The 14,921-nt window shown below is 39.8% G+C and overlaps 1 long non-coding RNA gene across 5 annotated transcripts in view; it reads right to left on the minus strand.

The window, feature by feature from the left end:
* Positions 1–14,921, minus strand: part of LOC122867465 — a 103,336-nt gene that overhangs the window by 31,183 nt on the left and 57,232 nt on the right. For 2 of the 5 annotated variants that reach the window (XR_006375923.1, XR_006375922.1), the window contains one exon: positions 7,015–9,889. The exons of the other annotated variants lie outside the window; for them this stretch is intronic. This is a non-coding gene — a long non-coding RNA (uncharacterized LOC122867465). Of the gene's footprint in view, positions 1–7,014; positions 9,890–14,921 lie in introns of those variants that run through there. 5 annotated transcript variants of the gene reach the window in all.

Genomic DNA, 14,921 nt, shown 5'->3' on the forward strand with positions numbered 1-14,921 from the left:
CATGAAATGGGAGGATGTGTGAGAGAGGCAGCGGCGGGGAGAGGTGATGGTGACGGATGGACAGAACTGACAGTGCGGTATTCATCCTGTACGCTAGAGCACACGTCCTGCTAGTGGCGGTCGACAGAGCAATAAATCACAGGCCCTCCATCCTGTATCTACAGCTTATTACATCCACCATGACAAAAAAATAATAATCCCTGTCAGCATAGCCCTTTGCTCAAGGATTGAGTCTGAAAGCGTTTGCTCATCACTCCTATTCCTGAGTGAAAACACCTGAGCAGGGGAATTGAAAGCCATGGTTTACAGGCCCTCTAAGACTCTGAGAGACAGTGGGAAAGGCACACAGCAGCCAAAGATCTGAAAAATATGAGAGGGTGCAGCAGTGTACAATAGAAACACAAAATGTTATCCTGCTCAGCAATCACCATGGTTATAAACATTATGATATTCTCAGTATTGGATAATGATGGATTTGTAATGGCTCCATCGTGAATTTCCAGTGGTGGAACATTTATTTAGATCTTTTACTTAAGTTAAAGTAGCAACACCACAATGTACAAATACTCCATTACAAGTAAAGATACTGCATTCAAAATGTTTAGTAAGCAAAAGTATTATCAGCAAAATGCACATTAGAATCAAAAAATAATATAATCATTATGCAGAATGACACCTTTCAGAGCATTATATTATTATTATGATTATTGTAACTGATGCATTAACATGTAAGCAGCATTTGTAGCTGGTTGAGGTGCAGCCAAGTAGTTCAATCTATATTATTGCATTATATTTTATAAGATAATCAGATTTTTTTTTTTGGTGCAAAATCTGCAAAGTAAGCATAGCTACCATTGATGACACTAAGATCCTGTCCTCTATGTTTTTACTGGAAGTTTGTGTTTCAACAATCTGAGGAAGAGTTTACATTCTACAATTACACACAAATTACACTTGGAAGAACTTTTTAAAGGCTGTTTTGGATTAAAAAGATAATTATCAGAAAGTTTTACAGACTTTTTTTGGTGTTAGAAGTTTTTTATGGGGATGGGGCTGCTGTGGGGGAACTTGAACTCATGACTCCATCTAAAATCCTGGCTATGGACCTGGATGCAAGGCTAAATTCATTTAGGAATCTGTACCATCTGAGCACAATATAAACTAAAATGACAAAGGTCTTCATACAGATCTGAAGGGCCCCTCGACAAATTGCTGAAAGTGACATAGTTGCCCGGTTGGTAATCCACCCTTTATCGGACGTAACTAATTATAGTTGTCAGATAATGTAATGAAGTAAAAAGTACAATATCTCCCTCTGAAATATAGTGGAACAAAAGTATAAAGTGGCATTAAATGCAAATCCCTACAACCCTGCATAGTATTAGCAAAATAAATAAATGATGGGACAGATGGATTAAATGCAACTACTCAAAGTACCTCAAAAGCCTATCTTAGTAAATGTACTTTTTGTACATTACTTTCCTCGACTGTGAATTTCAGAAATGATAAATTATTGATATATGTATATCTTATTAACAGGTCTAAGGGCAGAGAACATGAAAATATGAACACATGACAGTGGGGTTTTAGCTAAATCAAATATAATTTTCTATTTGGATAGATACAGCAGTTATCTAATTGTTTAATCAATGAATGCGCAGAGCTGCTGGCTGAATTGTTTGGATCAATACAAATTGATTTACATGTGTCTGCAGAGAAGCACATCCTCCTCACTGCTCGTCTCCCTCTGAGCCTCCACCTCCCTATTTAGAGGACATGTCGTGTAAAGCTCATTTCAGGCCTTTGTCCCTCATGCCCTCGTGTTTCTGTAAATTGTATAAGACCATTTAATCTTCCTTAGATGAGAAACCATTTACTTTGCACCTTCCTTCAATAAAAATTAAAAGCTCTCGTAAAAACAGGAATGAGAGTGGAACGCCCTCGACTAAATCAAAGAGCATTGTTCTTTCAAAAGCCAAGTCTGAACACTTCATTGGCCTGTTTTATTTTGACATTTGTAGATGACTTGGAGTGTTAAAAAGAAAATAAAAATGCAGATGAGAGCCTGCCATCATAAAGGTTAGTGAACTGTAAATGGAGCTCTCCATCTTCCCTCATAATAACTGTAAAAGTTTAAACATGCTGAAGGATGTGAGAGTATGTCCTGCCACTCCTTTAGGGATTGTATAAACATTAATCATAGAATCACTCGGCCATGATTAATCATGGGTACTTGATCACACTGATCTCTGAGAGGGAATAAGGAGTTCATCATTGCTGTCACCATAAAATGCAGCTTACTTACACACAAGGCTCATTTTAATTTCAAGAAAGTTACTTTATCACCAGATCATTTATAAGCCTAAATATGCTGCCTATGGGACATGTGAAAGATGGGGTAACAGTTTAATGTTTTTCCGAGGAAACAAACTCAATATGTGCAATAGCTCCTTTATAGTTGTCTAATTAGTGCTTAAATGATTAGCCGATTAATCAATTAGTCAATCAACAGAAAATTAATTATGTAATTTATTGAGTAACAAGTCTACAGCCATGCTAGCTGCTCTCTTTATTTTGGCACAGGTTTCAAGTGGTTTGAGCTAAATGCTAACCTAAGCATGCTAACATGCTCACAATGACAATGCTAACATGCTAATGTTTAGCAGGTTTCCTGTTCACCATGTTCACCATCTTAGTTTTGCGTGTTAGCATTAAACACAAAGCACAGCTGAGGCTAATGGGAATGTCATAAGTTTTGCAGGTATTTCGTCATAAACCAAAGTATTGGATAAATTAAAATTTTGATCTGATGATGGCGACAGATTAAAAGTTAAGGGATTGTTTAAGTTATTACAGTTCATCCTAAGGGGGACATGAATGTTTGTACCAAATTTCATGACATCCAATAGTTAGAGACATTTCACTCAAATGTCAAACTCATGGTGGCGCAAGAGGAAAAGTCAGCAGATCACCAAAGTCAGCAGGATTCATCCTCTGTGGACCTGGATGTCTCTTCAGACTTTCATGATAATCCATCCAATAGCTGTTAAGATATTTGAGTCAGGACCAAAGTGGTGGACTGACATTGCCGTCCATAGAGCCACGTAGCTAAAAATGTCAAAACACAAGCTATTTCCAGCTTCTGTGAGGATTTGCTGCTTTTCTGTGTTTTACATCACTGCAAACTGAATATCTTTAAGCATGTAGATTCATTCTTGATCTTGGGAACACATACTGTATCTGTGATTAAATATTCGTAACTTTTTAGGCTAAATTACTAGCTTTGTCCAAAGCTTCCCACAGCATTCTTCAGCGAATGGAATATCTTTGGGTTTTGGACTGTTGGTCAGATAAAACAAACAATTTGAAGATGTTGGGCTCTCTGGCAACTTGCGATGAGTATTTGTCACATTCTAAATCTAATCTAATGTGAAGCTACTTTAATGTGGTGACAAAATCCACCTGTCAGGTTTTGTTTATTGTAACAGACCTGAAGGCGAGCACACGTTAAAGACTTCACGACCTCTGACTGAGTGAGTTAAAACAGTACATCACCTAGAGATAAGACAGAGCCCAATTAACATTTTGGCAAACACTAAATCTTCCCCAAGCAAACACTGTGCTTGAACTCATGGGAAAGGGCAAAATTCCACACAATAAGAGAGTTCGTACAGTAAACCACGTGTCAAGCCTTTAGCTAGCGCTTGACAGATATAAGTCCACTGCTTTCAGTCAGTTTTAATTCAGTTTTTCTTGGTGGACTTAATGAATTATTGAAATCTTAATCTCTTAAATCATATCAGACGGTACATTCTGATTTAGCCATGTGGGGAATCCTAAAATTATTTTGCACACAATACCAGAAATTCCATTTACTTCAAAGTTAAATCTCATGGGATGGACAGAGTAGGCACCTGGGTGGGAGAAGCCTGATAAGAACTGGTTTTCCACTGCTCGCCCTGTTATATTAAGGGGGTCGGGAGTTCACACCCCACTCTTCAACTCTTCAGGCTGGGCTTTGAACTCCTGACCCAAAGTAAGGGGGGAGGTCCTTGATGCACAGTAGCTGCATTTACAAATGCATGCTGACTCCATGCCAGCAAAGCGGAATCGAGAGGAGTCTGATAACATCTTGCTTTAGAAGGAGCTGCTCAGCCAGCCCTTTGTATTTATGGGCAAGTCTCATGGTTACCCCCAACCATAAATCATGTTAATTGGTTTACTGATAAAATGTCTGTCAGGCCCCATTCACATAGTGCTGTGGCACCCCCAGTTACTGTTTAATCTTTGTTCTGCAATAGTTCATCTGTTTAACTGACTGAAGGTGAGGAGGAGTGGAAAAGGGAGTTCTTCTCCATATCACAGCACTGCACAGTGTGATGTAAATTACAGCCACTGCTTGGTTGACTTGAATGATAAATGACATGACTTTCACTGAAAAACAATCGACAAAAGAGTTTAACAAATGAGAAAATCACCTTTCCAGGTCATCAGATGTAATTTTTCCATTCAAAATCTATTTCTTGAAACAAAAACAAGCTTCTAATTGCTATTCGTCATGCATGTCTCATCGGTATACTGAGTGGTTGCTCTGTGATTTGTTCAATGATGGCAGTATCTCATTCTTCAGGCTGGTGGTGACAAATAAAAATTCTCTGAAAAGATGCCTGGGTTAAGACTTCTCAGTAATTTGTATTGCCTTTCTGGCAAGGACATTGAAGCCCACAGGACTAAACTGTCCCTCGTCAACAGATAGACCACACACAGACGCTCATTTACCTGTCAGATTAAGATTAGGAGTGACTCTGCTCTAGGCCATATGGCAAGAAACCAGGAACAGTACTTGGAGAAAGAAGTATTTGTCTCTGAAAATGTCAACGCTCGTTAATTCACGAAAAATCAAGACACATTAGCAAGCAAGGCATACGAAGGCAACTCTTTATCTTATGGAACTAGAAGACTTTCTTGCTACAGTAGACAACAATTTAGTTTCAACTGTGAAACTTGTCTTAACTTTACTTTTTTAAATGCAAGTGGCGAATAAGAAAACCAGCTGTGCTGACAGTTCATAGTTGCAGATAATTATACATAAGTTACTTTCCAAGTAGACCGTTTGCCTCCATGAGGAGCTGAGGCAATGCAATGCAATCTACTCTTATTTGGCTGGCGTTGATCTTTGCATGATTAATGGTTTGAAAGGATCCAGAAAAAAGGTCAAATGCGGAGTTGGGGATGGAGCAGCTATGCGGTGTAATTAAGACAAACATGATTAATAACCCCAAGCTGCCACTGTGTTCTGTAAACAAGATGCAGCCAGATGGGATGCATATTTAGAATATTGTAGATTAGTTTTCCAGAACATAAGGGCACACAGCTATTCAACATACTTTTAAATAAGCCTAATATTGACGTTGTTAAAACACTGTAATAGCTTGTGATGTATGATGAGAGTGCATTAATGTAACCAACTTTATACCTCATTGACGCTTCACTATCTATCTAAAAATAGCATTACATCAATGACTACAGTAATGGAATAGAAAAGCCATTGGACTTAATTGCTCCCAAGTTTTATTGTCTCCAGAATATGAGCCGTAGATAACAGGAGTACAGTATAATAGCTCCATCATGGTGACTTTCAAGACAAGCTGTGATTACGGTCCTGACTGAGAGGGGAAAAGTCTCCCACTCTTATTCAATCCATTATCTCGCCTTCTTTCCTCTCTCTCTGCCCACCAGTGTGACTGACAGTATAGAGGGATCAGGTCCAGCTTCCAGGGAAGGCGGGGAGACAGGTGTCAAAATGGTCCAGCAAGCAAATCTAACCCTCGCTAATCAGCCCTGTTGTTCCTCTACAATCCATGTCTAGTCCGCGGCTCTCATTCCGTATGAAAAACAATTACGCTGGTTTGAAGTTGAGCGCGCACTAACTCACCTGTCTCTTCTGATAAGTGTAAAGATGGAGCAGAGGGAGGGGAGAGAGGGAGATGCGAAGGGCAGTGAAAGAGAAGGAGGAAAGGGATGTAGTGCACAGTATATCACTTCTCAGGCGTCCCAAAGCAATGGGGCTAAAAAGAAATGCTGGATACTTGATTAACAGAAAGTCAAACTGGAAAACACAACACTCAGAAATGTTAAACCATGAGGGGTTAGAAACATGAAACCAAGAGGATGAAAACAATGTTTTGATTAAAGAGAAGGTCTGAGCTCATTGGCTCCACCAAGGGGGTTATGTTGTCAGTCCCATTTGTTTTCGTGTTAGTTAGGCTAGTTAGCAGATTTCAATGAAATTTGGTGGAAAGTTGGGCCATGGGCCAAGAATGAAGTGATTCGTTTTTGGTGCAGATCCAGGAAGGTTTTCTTAACTTTGCAAGGTAAGCGATTTAAGAAAAGTTTCACTGATTAATTATTAACAACTGAGCTTTCTTTCTAAAAATCTGGTGCATGTATAATTTTCCAGTAAGCAATGATTAATTGCAAGTCAAAGGATGTGTAAAAGTTTAGGTTAAAACCAGGCAAAAATTTGGCTAAAATGACAATATTTGAACTTGTATTTAGGACCTACTTCACATTGACAAAATAGTCTTTTGAATGCTGTTGAAACAACAGTTATCTGTAACCTAACATTTAAAAAACTTTTTTCAACCAAATTCAGCCCAGTTTGTCTGCATGCACATGTACTGTCTATCAATATGTGTGTTTTGATACAGATCCAGAAGCAGATTAAAATTACCTACTTTTGTATTATTATCTATTATTAAACTACTATAAACTTAAAAGATTGCAGCCTTGGTGGACAATGCGCTCTCTCAGATATACACAGTAACACTTAAAGAACAAAAATTAAAACATGAGGTTAATTAACCATCGATATCCAAGAGCTTGTTCTTTTACTTCAAAGGGGAATCGTTCCAAGCAGGAGGAGGAGGATATGTGAGCTTCAGAGAAACTGGGATGGACAAGGCACCACACACTCATGTATTGAAATAATAGCTGACAAAGATCCTCAGCATTTGTGTCAGTGTAATGCTCAGTGGCACCAAAAGCAGCGCCACTACCAGAGCCTCTGGTTTAATTCGTGGTGATGGGCCTGGGACTCTCTGCGGGCTGAGGAGGCCCACTGATGCGGTCGGCAGTCGGCCTTAATGCACCGGCTTGATGGGAGATGAGCTAGGAGGAGCGATTGCAGCCAATGGGCACTTGCTGAAGTAAGACCACAGTGATAGTAAGCAGCTGTGAGAACTTTCATTCTCACTCAGCGGGAGTCAGCGCTAAGTAAGAACGTTTGAGAGATTTGACAGAGGGGTGTCGCAGCGCCGTGATTAAATGGCAACTATGTGCAGACCTCTGCAAGTGGCTGCGGGTGGACGATAGAGTTTGACCGGTCAGGAGGATGGTGATGTCATTTATGAGACTCTTTGATCCACCATTCATGTGTTTTGTTTGGATCTACACTAAGTTTTTGTCAGTTGAAAATCACAGTCAATCAGAAAATCCCTTATGAAAGAAGCAAGAAATCCCACACTGTCGATCACTCAATCACAAATAAAACACTTTATTTACGATGTTTCGGTCCTCAGACCTTCATCAGAAAAACCATGAACAAATTTTACCCGACTGTCTGAAAATGTGTTATCCCCATATTCAAACGATACCGCTTCTCCCCCCCCTCTATGGTTATCACTCTGCCTTCAAGTGTGGCCCTTCGGATCAACTATAAACACTTCTGATTTCCAACGTGGACGGAAAATGTGTCTTATGAACTAGTTCTGTTCGAGCATAACTCGACCCTAAGACTTTCTGGTGTGCACGACCTTTGTCAAACTAATGTTCAAAGAAATAAACTATGATCCAGTTTCCAGAAATAAAAACTTTAATAACTGATTTTGTAAGTTTTAATTGCAGCTTCTGCCTCTGAATCATTCACTTTGACAACAGAAATTAATAGAATTATAACATAATAAGAGAACGGCATCATATATTTCCAATGAAAGTCGATAATATTGAATTATCGGCCAGCCCTATTCAGCACTACTTACAGTATACCTTTATCAAATTGTAACAAATTGCAGTTGACTGAACATTTGTGTGTGCAATTCAACCCCCCAGGAAAGAGCAATAAAAAAGCAACAACTCCCTGCGTGGGATGGCTTCACTTTCAGGGTCAGTAGACTTTCCAAAGTAACAAGCCGAGCATATGCCACAGCGGTTCCCCTTATGTCCCAAGAAATACCCAATTAATTCATCAATCTGTACACCTCTGTCACTGCCTAGTGCATTTTAGCCCCCTGCCAGCAGAGCTCCATCCATTACCGGCCAGGTTGTTCAGCTCTCCCCCCAGCCTGCCTGCCAAACAGCCAGCCAGAATGGCTGCTGGGTAATTACACATTGCCTTGACAACGCACATTATTGTTTTCCTAGCAGTATATTACTTCATTAGTACTTCCCAATATGCTGTATTTTTTAAATGTCACTTTTTTTCACCCAACTCAGACCAATCTCAACTCTTCTGTATATCATAACAATCATTAATAACTGTCAGTCGGCAGCATCAGTTCAGCACTCGGGCTGCCTCATTAGCATGGCCCAGTATTTGTTCTGCAGAGAGGCTGATTATTTTCTACAACAGGCCAGGCCAATTACTTTAGTGAAATGGTATCACATAAATCAAAACTTAACAAGGTGGCAAATTTGAAGTTATCAGATTCCAAGAGACACCGTAACTAATATGTCACTGTCACAAGTGCTCTCTGCAGGTATGCCTCCGCCACACCAAATATATCATCCCACAGGATCTCGGAGAGGCTTTCTTGAGGAAATTACCATATTCAAAAGTTCAAGCAGGCTGGCTTTGGGCTGTGGAGAGGGTGAAGTGGATAGAAAGAGATTGATCCTGCTGTAATGTCTTTTCAGGACATCCTGGGCAATATAACATGTCGGCTTTCTCTTGCAGCTCAGACCTCTCCTTTTACTCTTTACATGATGATGTTCATCCATCACATCATGACAGCTACATCAAACCAACAACAAACATGCAAACCCAGCAATCTAAAATATGCTGACGCCACGCGCAGACACATAAATACAGACCACTTTAGCTCTGCTCTGAGTGGCTTTTTTTCTCTGTTTAAGCTAGATTTTCCATCTACTGGGAATTCCCACAACCCCAAAATGTGTGATAAAGTACACTTCTGTCAGTTAGCCACTGACACGAGAGTGATTGCAGAAGCTGTGTAAATGGATTTCTATTTGTTTGCTCTTGTTTCTTCTCCCTCCACTCACAGAAGCTACAGTATGTGCTGCACAACGAGAGGTTTTTACTTGCGGTTAGTTAGAGGGATTACCTCTCACTAAAACATTCACCTCATCTTGATGTTATTTGCTCCATTTGTTTTCCACTGTCTGCAGCACTGCCGCTGCTCATTTCTCATCTTTAAGTGAGGATTGAGGACAGATGGATGCGAACTCAAAGTTTCTGATCTTTAGCAGAAGTTATGGAGGGTTATCTTTGGCTGTATATCTCTGCTCTGGCAGCGCTCCCCTGGTGATGAAGGATTAACCACCGCAGCTGTCTCTTCCCCAGGATGATGCAGTACACTGCTCCCCGACACGACAGCATCACTTAATCTTAATGTCCGCTTCTCCAGAGCGGCCGCACAGGACAAAGCCAATCAGCATCACATGCCATGGGGATGGACCTACAGCTTGGCCCTGGAGTTTCTCACCCTCGCAGGCCTATTCATCAACTTCAGCCACACCAATCCCAGAGTTCTCCTCTCGCAAACCACAGCTGAGCCAGCCAGTGATGTATAGGACGATGAAGGAGGGGGGGCCTGGCGCACGCAAGAGAACACTTATCAGATTGCACATTATGCACTGCTTTGTGTTCCTGAGAAGAAAAAAAAAAGAGGGAAGAGAAGTAATGAATGCACTCAGCCTTTCCTTAGCCCAGACCACCTATTTGCTGTGTTTAAAGAGATATCTGCTCAATAGTGCTCTAGCATTAAGAATGGGGTAGATCTAGAATAATGATCACTGTTCATTTAGACAAATTGCACTCAGGGAATCCATTTGTAAAGATCTGAATTCAGCTGGAAGCAGAGGAGGGGATACTTCATTTGTTCAGCATCCTCCCAGTAACCATTACTGGGTGTACAGGATGTACATGCATAGCTATACAGGGAAAGGTATCCCATAATCTCATACAGATTGCAGTATTTATGATATGAAAACACACACAAAGGCCATACGCAAGACACATGTTACTCATCGACTTGAAAGCAAGAATGTGCTCCATATGATGTTAAACATGTAATACTGTTAAAACTGGAATATAAATCAAGACACCAGCACACAGAGAGGGGGTGCATGCAAAGTGAAGCAGATGTAAAACATTCAGAACAGATCATTCAGAAGACGAATTCATGCAATATCAAAGAACAAAGTAAGAATAGATACAGCTAATCCTTTAAAGTCAAATAAGTTTGATCGAGGGATAAGAAAAAATAATAATATATCTCTGGCGTATCGTGACCCAGCCCCATAATGTAAAATTATGCTAAACAATATTATGATGATAGCCTTCCCTAGCAGTGCAAGTACTTCTCCAACACCAGCCATCAACCCCCATTCTGAACCCGATAATAAAGAGATGACACTTTTATGATACCATAATTAACAACGCTCTAGGATGAAATTAAATCAATATGCCCATCTAATATCATTTTCTCTAGTTATGCAAATCAAACATTCAAAGCCCTTGGAAAGTGATATGAATTGCTTTCACATTTCAGTTCACACATATTATCATATCAGACCTCTTGGGTTTGATGACATGGAGGATGGGGGGAGACTTAACGATGTGAAGACTGAGCTGAAGAGAGGAGAGCAACTCTGACTGCTGATTAGCTCGCAGAGACAACAGGATGATAATGTGAGTGCTTAGATTAAAACAATTTGACTCATTTCTAAGATAAAATTGTAAATAACACCATAGTTGTGGGTCAGTGTGGAAAAAGAAGCCTGCAGAAGGATAAACTTTAGAATTAAACACCTCTGCTGCAGTGTAACAAAACACCTTCCATGCTATACTGAGATCAATAATAACTTTTAATTCCCCAGAACACATGCTAGCACCCTTTTTAGCATCCCTATATCTCTGCAGTGGGAGGCGAAAGTATACGGCCTTTCCCTTTATGGATATGAGACAAAAGGGAGGCTGTGATGGCTGGGCGCAGACAAGGCGAGCGGCGGTGGAGGGGGAGCCTAATGGCCGTGATTAATGACAATGGGCCAGAGGAGAGCTGGGACACAGGCGCTACATATATCATCCCTTCTCATCAGTCTATGCACCTCTGTGGCCTCTTCTCTGCAAACCAGCACACTACAGTAAGACAAAAAAAAAAAAACCCCCACCTCATCTGCTCTCAGCCAGCATACCACCAAGAAGCTTCTCGCATGATTCTTTATGGGCCTCGCATATGATAGCTGAGCAGGGAAATGACATGTAGAATAAGATATAATGAGTATAGGGGAGATGGCTGTGTGTGTGATCACTCATGTTTTTCATGAACTGAATACTTCCTGTGCTTAAGTCACATTTCCAAGGTCTAATCTTCCATATGGAGAGAAATGAGTTATTGGCTATTTATGAATGGAAGTGATGATGAATGGTGCTGCACTTATCTGCATAAGTAACTCCAAGGGCTGGCACGGAGGTTCAGGCAGCTATAATAAACATAGTTTGCACTCAGGGGCAGCTCTTTATTTATGAGGCTCTGTGAATAGACATTATGTGGCCATCATCAGTTCCCCTCATTCCCTTGAGAAGAGGACAGGAAATAGCTCCTATGCAATAGTTTTAGAGTTTAAACTACTCTGACCAGGCTCACCACAATAGCTGTAATCAACTCTACATGGGGTTTAGTTATCACCAATTAATGGACTATTCTTATGGGATTTATAACACTCTCTGGGACTTGAGGTTTTAATTAGGAGGCACCTTGTTGGATCCTTGTTAATGCCTTCAACTTACTGAAAACAGGGCAAATTAATCCCCAATTAACACTACGGGCAGATTTAGGCATTATGAAACTGCTTTCTGCATAAAGGGATGAAAATAAATATAAAATATAAAGCCCCCCTGCAGGGCCGAAACAAGTTCAGCTTCCTCCTGACCTCTACGTCTCCTCCTTTATAACATCACAGAACAAGCTGAGAGCTGCTTTATGAGGCTGATTTATGACCAAATGACTCATCTTTTACCCAAAATCTGTATGTCAACTTTACAACCTACACACCTGAGCAGTCCTTTTTATTAGTTCTACCTGACAAGCACGTGACTGTGAATGGATGTTGTTTTCCCTGGGATCTGTTGAATTAATAAATTCAACAGATTCCAGTCTTTGAATTGAACTGCTGCCAATTCAAACCCAAAGTCAACTCATTACGACCTTGCAGAGAAAGTCCTGAAGCTGCAATTTTCTAACACAGAGCAGCAATGAATCTATTGGACAAAGCATTGTTCAAGTTAGTTTACAAATAGTGCATTTTCCTGCAATTCATTCTAGGGATTTTGTAGTCTAGGACAACATTATCAAACATTACAGTGAGTTTGACTTTCTGCACTGAAGCACTCCCAGGAGAAATTCATTTTATATCTGCTTTTTTTTCCTGTTTTAAAGCTGTTCACCTTGTGAATCATTTCTAATTCTCACACTGAATTCTTGGATTTATTTTGGAAAATGAGTCGATAGGTAATTAGTCATTACTCCGGCCATCCGTGTTTCAAAACTGTTTGCTACTCGCAATAGTTATAATTTAGTTTTTTCCCTCTTTCCTTCTTGTGTTTATTGCTTATTAAATGCTTGATGAACAAACAAGGCATCTTGTGAGAAAACAAGGCGTCTTTTGTCTTACCAACTGTTTTCGCTTATTTTCCATGGGTGCAGCGTATAATTAATATCTCAGCAGTGCCGGGGGTTGTCATTTTTCAAATGGTTTCCCTGGAAATGTTCTACACCTCTTAATGGCCCTGCTAATGCTGTAGCTGTCATGTCTTGGACAGCTGCACTTTTACAAGACAAACTCAGCTGTGCCACGGGCCTCTCTGTGGACTTACTCACTCAAAGGCTTAGAGGCTGGTGCTGCCAGCTGGTGATAGTACACATAACATTTGATTAATCTTTACCTTGTGCCCATGACTGGCGAGTCACCTTCCAATGTTTCCCTGGTGTACCGAATATTTTTGCTATTTTCTGACGGATGACAGATCGGCAAATGGCCCCAAATACTAATGAAACCAGATGACCAGTTACAGGTGGCCTCCAGTGTGTCCAGGCAGTGAGCTGAGAAGATTTAGATAGGGAAGTTTACACATTTAAAATAATTTTTAAAAAAAACAACATATACAGAATTTGTTTGACAATCCAAATTTGGGTATTTTTACATAGAACTTTGTAAACATACCAATTTACACAAACATTTTATACGTGAGTTTAGCTGGGCTATCAAAAGTTCTTTCAAATATCTGCTAACACAGTGATTCTCAACCTGGGGGTTGCGACCTCCTAAGGGATCAGAATATAAATCTGAGGGGTCACGAAATGATAAACAAGTTAGGAAAGAAGAAGAAACATCACTACTACACAAAATTATGTTTATTTTTGTGATTTTTGGCAAATCTTTGCTTTTTCTTGTGAAAAAACAAGCCTCAGACATATGCAGCCTTTTCAAAAGGTAGGAGAAAATTAAAGGAATAGTTCAACATTTTAGGAAATACGCTTATTTGCTTTCTTGCTGAAAGTTAGATGAGAAGATTGATACCACTTTCACATCTGTACATTAAATACAAAGCTAGAGCCAGCAGGTGATTAGTTTAGCTTAGCATAAAGACTGGAAGCAGGGGGAAAGCTGGCCTTGCTCTGTCCAAAGGTGAAATAATCTTCCAGCACCTCTTAAACTTGCTCATTAACACTTTACATCTCATTTGTTTAATCTGTACAAAATCCAAAGTGTGTGGTGTTATGGGGAGGTTATGTGTGGGACAATTTGGCAGAGAGCAGTGACTTCCTGAAGTCGCCACTGGTTGCCTCGTAACTATTCTTTTAAATATTTGATCTGTAATGATCTGTTTGAATTCAAAATTCAAAACGGCTGTGCCTTAATAAAGATCGTAGTTAAAGGTGAGGCTGTTTTCTGCCCTTTCAAAGAACAACTGCCAGTATCATTACCACAACAAAAAGTCACCTGTTAGCCTGTTACTGAATGAGGCAACAGAGACACCATGAATGAACAGATGCTATATAGATTGTGTTCACTTAAAATAAACAGGCATTGCTGTGTAATATATATATATATAAGCTCATGATATACATTTTCAAAAAAGGTATTTTCGAAAGAAAATCAGAAAATCAGTTCAGTTCAGCCAACAAGAAACAGATCCAATAAATGTCAGTACTCTCCAAAATACTAAAAACAACAAACTTTAAAAGGCAGCAAAAGTGGAAAGAAGTGGAAGAAAACAATGATTCTTACAGTGATTTATGACTATAATATTCTTTCTTAACCCATTTGCTTTCAAATTGCTCTCTTTGAATTAGCATTAACTTATATATTTGGCCTTTTCACATGCAACCCTGAAGAAACCTCAGCTAACATTCCTCCATCACAGAACACAAAAACAAAAGATCCACTGAAGTCAAGATATGCCGTGATAAGTAAATCACCATGATGTGTGATATAATCACTAGTGAAGCACAAGTGCTGCGATTTACTTCATTTCAAACACTATCTCTCTATTCCTTTCCTGAAAGCAGATATTGTTGACTGTGAGATGGTTATCATAATTCATGAGAGTTCAACTCAAGTTCAGGACAAACACTTCATGCTCGTTACTTCCTAAGAAGACGACACGGCACAGA

The sequence above is a fragment of the Siniperca chuatsi genome, linkage group LG20 (genome assembly GCF_020085105.1).
Source record: "Siniperca chuatsi isolate FFG_IHB_CAS linkage group LG20, ASM2008510v1, whole genome shotgun sequence".
In the NCBI taxonomy this organism is placed as follows: Eukaryota; Metazoa; Chordata; class Actinopteri; order Centrarchiformes; family Sinipercidae; genus Siniperca; species Siniperca chuatsi.